At 44.5% G+C, this 10201-nt stretch overlaps 1 long non-coding RNA gene across 3 annotated transcripts in view; it reads left to right on the plus strand.

Moving 5' to 3' along the window:
* The window catches only part of LOC122975027, a 245861-nt gene that overhangs the window by 12941 nt on the left and 222719 nt on the right, over positions 1 to 10201 (plus strand). Inside the window, exon 3 of one of the 3 annotated variants that reach the window (XR_006400542.1) lies at positions 6088 to 6319. The exons of the other annotated variants lie outside the window; for them this stretch is intronic. This is a non-coding gene — a long non-coding RNA (uncharacterized LOC122975027). Of the gene's footprint in view, positions 1 to 6087; positions 6320 to 10201 lie in introns of those variants that run through there. 3 annotated transcript variants of the gene reach the window in all.

The following is a 10201-nucleotide window of genomic DNA, read 5'->3' on the forward strand; positions in this document are numbered from 1 at the left end:
AAAACCCCTCGGCTTTGATCTTGATTTCTGACCAGGAAATATCTACCGAGGGGCCGTACAGCTACAATAACATTCAATAAAAGAACACAAGGGTGGCTGAGACCAGACCGCTGATAGCACCACGATTTATGGGCCCCGCTCACTCGTTTGCTACAACACCCGGACACACAAACGCACACACAGACATAGGTTTATATCAAGCGCATTGCCTCGTGCGCTCTCTCGTGCTACATGTGTTATGTATGAGTATCTTGTCTTGTCTCTTTCTTGGCTTAATTGTAATCGACACAGTAATTGAGAACTTATAAACCTTTTGATATGGTTCTGGTCTTGTCAGTTTCCAAAATCTGCAGTTGGTGTAACTTTTGCTTTTTACACAAACCTTTTTAAAAATACATCATATAGTCATATTTTTGTGGATATTTTTAGTTGCCTCTGTGCATTTGGAAGGTCTTTGTAGAAGCCTCCACTTTTTCCTTCTCACTGTTTTCATATAGTTATATATAGAATATAGTTTTTAAGAATCCCTGTGACTTATTTAACATTTAACTTACCACTGGTGTTACTGTGAAGTTCAACACCACAGATGTTTGTTGGCCTTTCTTTCATTCTTTGATGCTAAAAAGAAAAGTACCTAGTATGAACCTTTGCCCTTTGCAGCACTCAGTAGACCTTATAGCTTTGATATGACGGTAATTTTGTCAAATTAGGTGTTTATGTTCATCCAAATGTTCTGTCTTTGCAGGGAAACTTCACATCTGTTTGTTGTTGGCAAGATTATAGCACAGTAGTTAGGGGGGAAATTAGTTATATTAAATCTGAGGAATAAAAATACCCAGATTTAAAGATATTGATTCCTGGCACAGAATTTCTTCCATCAGTAACTTCACTGGCGATGGGAATTGAGAACCGGTTCCAGTTCACAACCGGTTCCAAATTGTCCAATCCATCAGAATCGAATGCCTCCAAGCTTATCAATTCCTCTTATCGATGCATAGGTATGTGATGTTGATGGGGGGAAAAAAAGGTGGAGCTCAACTGCGAGGGCATTGCAGCCTCCGGACCGTCTACAGCGCACACACGCAAGAGAGTTATCTTTGGCTATCTTGTAATTCTTCTTCGAAAAAAGGCCGTGGTTGCAAGCATTTTTGATTTAATGAGTAAATAATTACCCTTTTGCGAGACGAATGTGAAGTATACTGTGAACTTTCTACGCCGTTAGTCAGAGACTAACGTTAGCACAGCAGAGCAGCGAACTCAAGCAGTAACAAACGAGACCAACACATACTGCAGCATTAAACAACTTAAACCAACTCTGAGGTGAGAAACAGAAAAAAGGGTAGGAAATAAGAAGAAAAATGACTCGGTGCTCAGTCTGTTTCACTTCAAAAACCCCGTTCAACGTCTTGGACAGCGATGGTTTTCCCCAAAGCTAACGGTTCATCAGAGAGGCTGCTCTCTACTGCTGGAGACATGTTAATAACACAGCAGAGCACTCCTCCCACTCATCTTGTTATTCTCATACAGAGAGGACACTGAACGATGCTTTCAAATGAATTAATTCATTAATTAATGCAGGTAACTTTTGGTTGTGGACCATATATCTTATCTACCAGAATATGTTTCATATATTCATCACCATGCAAACTCATTGATAAACAGTGGAGATGATAAAACAGTTGTGTTGACACTGAAACCATGTGTGGGCCCTCTTTTTCCCCACACAGAAAAATGTTCAAGAATCAATAAAGAATTGGACTAATAGGCAGAATCGATAACGGCATTGGTATCAATAAAATCTTAACAATTCTCATCCCTAAACTTCACTTAAATGTGCCTCTGTGCGTTTGGAGGTTCTTGTTTCTGCAGAGAAACTTTACATCTGTCATCTTGGTTGGGCTTTGTTACTTGATGCTGGAAAAATTAAAAAAAAAAAAAACACTTGCTTTGGCCTGAAGCAAACTACATCAAATCAAACACATGCTGGGCTGTACTTGTTGTTGTTGTTGCTGTTGTTGACACTTGTCTCAATCCCCTTTGTTCCAATGTCCATATCACCAGCCCACCGCACACTGACGCCTGTCCAAACAGGACTACAAATGGCTGCCGTCCCGCACTCTTTAACATGGTGTGGGACTGTGCACTGCTCCTCAGCCTGCTCTGGAAATCCACTGTGACCAACGTTGTCCGACCGGACAAGAAAAGACAGTATCCCCTTATACCTCGACCCTGGAGGGCTGGAACCGAGTGTGACGCCGCTACCCACAAACCAGTAGGGTATCAGCCCCATTGCGCCCACACTCCCTTGGCCAGAGCGGAGCGGCGCCGTTACGGGACACACCTCTGGGATTCGTTCCTCGTCCCGCTTGCGGTCCCGCCGCGGTTATCTGCTCAGGGCCAGGGAGCAGGGACAAGCGTGGGAGGGAGGGGTTGGACCAGAGTTGCGGGGGGGGGCAGCACCGATCCATTTTAGGACGGTGAGGGATCATCATTGTCTCCCGTCTCACCCTGTCACTTACTATTACCAAACCACTGGCTGACATCCTGTGTATTTCTGTGTGTGTGATTCCACAGAAACCGTGCTGGATGTGTGGTCTTGGCATCGAACTCGCACACGCGCACTTTACAAGCCCTGCACACACTTTCTCTTTTCTCACAAACACACACTCCGCATACACAGACACACTGTCATCACTACAGGCGCTTCTCAGCAAAACCTACACATCGGATTGTGAGTGGTACAGCTCTTCGTAGCAGACTGTGTGTGGGAGGGACAGAGCCACAGGCGCTAAGTGTCTCTATAGCCCATGTGAAATCACATGTAGGCTGCGATGAGCCTCCAACCATACCAGCCACAATCACATGGAGAAACAGAGGGAGAGGGAGCTTTAGAAGACCACCAAGGATAGCAGCATGGCACAGGATGCCTGGGCTGTCTTCATGTTAAGGCCTTTTTCTTCACTGTTCCAAAGTATTCACCACTTAAAACAGATTAAGAGCTTGGGGAATAAACAGGCCCGATGCTACGAAGTGGGGAAACACAGGAGGAGGGTTTCGGGAATTAGTGAGCAGGACGAAAGGGAAAGAAGCCTTTCAGGAGATAACGCCTCTAGAAGTAATCGGGATTGTTCCAAAATATTAAGGCACTTGTGATGAAACAGATAAATGGGTGAACAAAAAAAAGGGGGTAGAAAGAAGACATTTGGATCGCTTCATGAGAAAGAAGATCTTCAAAAGCTCAGTTTTGGACTCCAATTAATAGATAAGATCCTTTAGTGTTTTTCTTGTTATTCATATACGTCTCTTAACTGTTTATTTAGACTGAAGACCACCGTCCATAATATCCCCTCCGTGCATTACGTTCTGCCTCTTTCTGTTCGTTTTGGCTGGTTTCGGAGACAGAGGAGGTGGACAGTATCTGAGCTGAGGGTGATGAGTCTTTGCTACTGTGCCCCCGTCCTCTTCTTTCACATTTTCCCATCCGGCGTCTGTAGGGACATTTGTGCTAAGAGTGGGAGAAGTGCATCTGATTAGATCCCTGTGCATCTGATTAGTTTCCTATGGGAAAGACTGATGTAATGGTTTGCCATTTTTGGCCTTTTATTAGTCCGGATACAAGTCAGTCAGTGCAGTCAATTCTGATATAATGGATATGATGTAGTTGACTGAAGTGGTTGCCAGTGGAAAACACTCACATAAATATACATGAATATCTAAGCAATAACACAAAGTCTCAGAAAAGAGAGAGAGAAAGGCCGGAGTCGTGGTGCCTCTGCTGATTCCATTATTTTGTACATCAAGACATCTCAAAGCGGATCATCGCACTCAATATCATGGCCCATTTCTCACACAGCATATAGAGAATCCTTGTTGGTTGCCAGTTTAACCCATTCTTAGAGAGTAAACTGGTCAGGGTAAAACCAGACTTAGAGAGTTAACTGGTAGCACAAAGCAGAAACGGTGTTGCTAATGTTTTTTCCTGGAGTTTAATGCACCTTGCACACTGATTTTGAAAGATGTTCAACTGTGTTTTGAGGGCTGTTACATTCAAGGTTCCAGATGTCAAACTTGACAATGTTAGGTGACTGACCTAGCACCTCCAAAGACTCTAATCATCCAATCATCTGCACAAGAGATGAGCAGCTGTATAAGAAAATATCTGGTTCTTTGATTTAAAAAAGGTCAAAAGGACAAGACTGTGCACATAAAAACGTCAATTTATTTATTCATATAGCACCAAATCACAACAGAAGTCATCTCAGGGCAGTTTTCACATAGAGCACGTCTAGACTGTACTCAACATTCTCCCATGAACAAGCACTTCGTGACAGCGGTGAGGAAAAACTCCCCTAGGTGGGCGGCCATCTGCTTTGACTGGTTGGGTTGAGAGAGAGAGAGAGAGAGACACAATAACAACAACAATAATAATAATAGAAACATGACTAATAATAATAATATCAGGCGTGGGCGTCAAGCAGTAGCAACGGGGTCTGCAGCCAAGTTCCACTGAAGCCTGCGATTCATAACCAGGCAGACCGCGACTGTGATCCAAAGAAACCTGAGAGACAAGAAGGTATAAAAACTCTGAGGAGGAAAAGAACATAAGGAGAGGTCGACTACAACTCCCAGGGAGCAATTTGGTTAATCACCAAGTTTTCAAATCGCTTCACTGTCACATTCAGGGTCAAGTTTGGTTGAAATCAGCAATGATATTGCGCCGTTTTGTTCCCAACAGCAACAACAAAGCATTTTGAATATGGGTTCCTCTTCTTATGGTAAATAAGGCTTCTGGGTATTGTACTAATGAACGGCATTCAATATACCAAACTGATGGAGAACACATGATTTCTCAAGAACTATGTTAGAAATAATTTAAACCAATGGCCTCAACATAAATCTATAGTATTGTTACATCATCTAGATGGTCCTCCTTCTCTTTACCAACACCTGCTATTAATGTGTCATGTGCCAGGTAAGTTTTTAGTCGCCAATAGAGTTAAATTCTGTGCACACCTGGCATGAAAACGCAAAAAAACTTCTTCAGTAACTATGTCAGCATCACCCTTTTGTAACGTCAGTGAACTTGCATCCCAAAGTTTTTGACTCTGGTTGTGAATTTTATGTTGAAGTCAGCACGCTCACAGAAAGACAGCGCTCTGTTATGGGATTTGACAGAAAAGGTCAAAACCGGGTCGGATCGCCGCCAAAAAAAAAAAAAAACCCCTCTGATGAAGCTGGGAGTTTGGAAGCAGCCGCACACACACACTCACTCAGATCAACAAAAGAGAAAAAGACAGTCAGAAATTGAGGGGGAGGCTGAGTGAGTGAGTGAACAAAGTGGATGCTGGTGTTAATCCCTCATCGATTCAGTCATGCTTCTTTTTTTAACATTTTTTTATCTGTGGGCATTGGGGACCTACAGAAAACACAACTGTCTTTAAAATAACATTCAACTAAGTTGCCATAATGATGGTAGTGTTGATAATAGAGAACGCCACCAGCGAGCGCGGTGGGCGTTATTGTCCCTTATTGGGGCCCCCCCTCCACCACCACCCCACCCTTACTGGTTTGATTTGCACAAAAGATGTGAGAGGGAGGAAGATGATTACCATAACAAACACACACTTGCAGACGCACTCTTCCCTGGGGAAGTGTCAATCTAAGTGGGAGAGTATGTTGACATTTATAACCATATGGGGAGGGACATGGTCGCTATTTCTCAGCTGTTTAACTTCAATTAGGGAAGGAAGGAGGGGAGAAGAGGGAGGGGAGGGGGGACGAAGGAATGGGGACGACTTGTTACCGAATGGTTAAGTGGCAGCAGAATAGGCGCTAAGGGGGGAAACACATTTATGGGTGTCTCCTAAAGAGTTTGCATTGTGCCCCGGCCTTTGTGGCTTCACATTGATGGAGGACTGCTGATGGCTATAGGAGATTATGTATTGACGGAGGATGTTAATGCGGACCTGGGCCTTTTTTTTGCAAAGAGTGATTACACTGGCGAGGCCTCACATTGCGAGGAAGTTACATCCATTCACCTGAAAGCCAAAACAATATCTCAGACCTTTTCTTTTTTTTTTTTTTAAGGTCAGCGTCAAGAAACGCTGCCCAGAACATCTCGAAAAATTGAGATGGTAGATCCCGACGGACCGGACCGAGAATGAAAGACAGGCAAGAAGAAGAAGAAGAAGAAGAAAAAAAAAACACCAATAATAAAATGATGAGGAGGGAAAAAAGGTCCTATTGGACAGGAAATAAAGTGTGCTGTCAGTCAGTAGCCGGAGTCACGTCTCCCAGGTTATTGCTTATTGTTTACTCCCCTCTGTAAAGGTCAGAGGTCACGGCGACCACATCTATTTTTCTCTCCCGCCCACTCGCCCCATTCTTCTCCAAGCACAAGAAGGAACAAAGAGGGACGGTGGGGGCGGAGGGAGAGAGGGATGGAGGGGGGGGGGGGGCAGGGGGGGTGTGTGTGTGGTTGGAGGACGAGTTGGTGGCGGCAGCGGCGGTAGCGGTGGCGGCGGCGGCGGTGGTGGTGGTGGGTGAGGGGGAGTGGAATTAGAAAAAAAAAAATATAGAAAGGGAGAGCAGCGATCAGACAGCGCTGATAAGGAGAGGAGGCAGGGGCGGGGTGTTGCTGTGAGCTTTTGAGGGGGCGGCGGCGGCGGTGGTGGGAGGATGGTGGGGAGTGTGGTGGGTGGGGGTGGTGGGTGGGGGGGGGGGTGATGTGTGTATTCAACTCCGGGCTGACTCCTCTTATGCTAATACAGCCAATTTCCTCTTTTATTTCATTTCTGGAGCCGAAATCTGCGATCTGCGATAAGGTTGCCGTGGCGACCGCCTGTTCCCCGGGCGGATGCGGGCAGCCGTGTGATGGAGATGTGTAAGTCGGCGGGAGCAGCAGGGAATGAATAATTTAAAACTCCACCAAACTGGAGAGATAAGAGAGAGCAGGGCTAAGGCCTCTCTCTCTCTCCCCCCCTCTCTCTCTCTCTCCCCTCTCTCTCACACACACACACACACACACACACACACACTATCCCCTCGCCATCCATCTCTCTCTCTCGCTCACCCTTCCCCACAATCCATCTCTCCACCTCACCCCTCTAACTCTCAATCCCTCCTTCCCTGCGCTCTCTTTTTTTTTTTTTTTTTTCCCTCCCTTCTCTTTCACTTTCTATTTCTCTCTCTGGACATCTAAGGCTTCATCCTCCAAAGCAAGCTGACCTCCAAGGTCAAGGGCATGATGGGTAATTGAACTGGCGGTTTGGGGCAGCTGCTGGGAATCGGGCCTACGGATGATACAGCAGACACAAGAGCGGATGGCGGCGCTAGTGGAAGGCCCGCGCGCTCACTCTCACTCTCACTCTCACTCCAATTCAATCTCAGCTCTTTCTCCTCCCGTTCGATTTAAACGTGATGAATTCTGAGCCGCCGCCGCCGCCGCGCTCCAGCTGCCAAGTGTGCGAGCATTCAGCGAACTTCGTATATACTTCAAGTTAAGCCCACTTGGCTCGTGTCATTCTTACATTAGTCTTACATTACTCCCAACAACAGCCGCTCTCCAGCGCACAATGGCCCAACACTTGAATGTAACACATGCTTGGAATAGTTGAGTGTTCCAGCTGAACGGTGCTCCTGTGTAAACACACTGAGGCTTCAACGGTGACACGTTGTCCCGAGATACATGTGTGTGTATGTGTGTGTGTGTGTTAGTCATTGGTTAGCACAGGTGTGGTAGTTTACTAGAAACAATATTCTCCTATAAAACTATTTAAAACACATGTTGCTGATTTAGTGTTCAAGTCTGTTTAGCTGTTAGATGGTGTATTTTTTTTTTTTAATATTATTGAGAATCAACAGTGGAAACGTCAACTTAAGGCACCAGTAATGGAAAGTAACCAAGTATATTGACTCAAGTATTATACACACAGTTTCAATGTACTTGTACTTTAGTATTTCTATGAAATTTTGTACTTTTCACTCCCCCTTTACTTCTACTTTACAGCTATAGTCACTTTGCAGACAAAACATATGATCATCTAATATAATTTTTACAGAAGCGGCTGCACTAACAGTATTAAAAAGTAGTCAAAGTTATAATAGCTCCATTTCAACCAGCTAAAACTTCCAAGTGCAACATACATGTTATAATAATTCAATAATATAAAATAGTCATTTGCCATAAAGGGTCATTCTGTATAATGAGTACTTTTACTTTTTGCTGTTTCTACTTCTATACTTTTACTTAAGTAAATTCTTAAATGCAGAACTTTTACCTTTAAGAAAGTATTTTTTCTTTTACATTTGAGTATCTCTACTTTTAGTGAAGGGTTTGAATACTTCCTCCGCCTCTTGTTTCAACTCTTTTGCCATTTAACAATCACAGAAGGAGAAATCCACCATTGTAGAAGCAGCCAAAGGCTTTTGCCACCCACAGAAGCCCTAATATGATCAAAACCACACTGCTGATTAAATAAGGGACATAAATCAGAGTTTAAAACGTATATATCGTAAAGATTGATAAATTCATTTCAGGCACATTATCTTGGGATAATTGGAAGATGATTTAGCAAAGACAGGAAATCAGGAAGTTGATGCATGTTAAGGGCGAGTGGGGCGAACATACAGCAGTTTATCTCAACTATTAGAATTATATGGATGAAAACGCAACAGTGTGAGAGAATCCTCGAAAAAGATTTTTTTAATTCAGAGTTTCTGGAGGCGATCATGCAGGTCACCGACTCGGCCACTCAGCTGGTTTGGGCAGCGTGTGTGTGTGTGTGTGTGCATGTGTGTGTTACGTTACAAGCTCGACTCCTGTCTGTCTGGCCTGCCAACCTGTTTTCATTCCACAGCCTTAGCCGTAGCACAAGGCTTTATCGCCATGGAGATAAACCGTGGTTATAAACACCCTGCAGGTCATGTCCAGGTGAGGGGTTCACGGCGAGGTGTGGCTGGACGCCGCCCACCTCTCCCCACCACCCCCTCAAGCACCACCACCACCACCACCACCACCACCACCACAAGCTCCTTCCCTCCCTCCCTCCCTCCCTCCCTCCATGGGTGTAGGGACCTGTCCTAGAAAGACACAAGGTGGAGGGAAAATCTGAACAAAAAAGCTGATTCATAAACAAGCCACACAGGGTGCCCGCACAGGTAATCTCAGCCCAAGCGTGAAGCCTTCATCCCCATGGCGCCAGGAGGCAGCCTGCCCCCGCCAGGACGCACACACACACACACACACACACAAAATAACAATGATTTAAAAAAAAAAAAAAAAAACAATATATCCTTAACTTTTTTTGGGTACATTTCACTTCCAAACTCACAAAAGTAAGCTTTTTTTTTCTTTTTAAAAATGTGTTTTGTTGCACGTAAACTCTCTTAGCACCATCTTTCATCTGAAAACAAGATCTCAGCCCACATCCTCCGAGGTCTTCTTCACATCAAGGGGATCAGAAATGTGTTTTGTCTGCCAAGTGCAACATCTTACATTCCTTCATCTGACCCGTCCTACTCACACAAGAAGAAAAAAAAAAAAAAAAACGCAGAGAAAGACACGTACGGCAGCACAGCAACAAACAAAACTAAACATCTAAACACGCAGCTTCCTTTTCTTTTCTTTTTTTTTTTTTTTTTTCTTGCACAAAACACCCGCAGTTCCTCCACCAGACACATGGTGGCACTACGTACTTAGTGGAGACGCTGCAGCTCGGGTTCCCTCCATCCTGCCTTGAACATGGAGTCTCACCAGGCAGAACAGGGGCAAACACACACACACATACATACACACACACACACACACACACACCTTGCAGATACTCCAGATTACATTGATAATACCAAAAATATTGGCCCATAGAAATAATACAACACAGCGATAACAGAATGCTATCTGGTTTGATCATGATACCACAACTAAACGCAAGCAGAATATCAACTCTCGCAAACAAGAAATAGGAAACTGGGCCTCACATCACTGAAATGACAAAATAAAACAAGACTGACACCCCTACTATCTGACACAAGTGAAAGCCAGTAGCTCAAAAAAGCCGCCGTCGCCGCCGTCGTCGTCGTCGTGACGCGGCGGATGGAAATTACAAGTGAATTTTTCAAGTGTAGACTCGCTAAAGTGGCGTTTCAGCTCTTCTCTCTATGTGAGGCCATGTAAATAGAGCAGTTTTTAAGAGGCTTTCAG

Source organism: Thunnus albacares, chromosome 23 (assembly GCF_914725855.1).
Source record: "Thunnus albacares chromosome 23, fThuAlb1.1, whole genome shotgun sequence".
In the NCBI taxonomy this organism is placed as follows: domain Eukaryota; kingdom Metazoa; phylum Chordata; class Actinopteri; order Scombriformes; family Scombridae; genus Thunnus; species Thunnus albacares.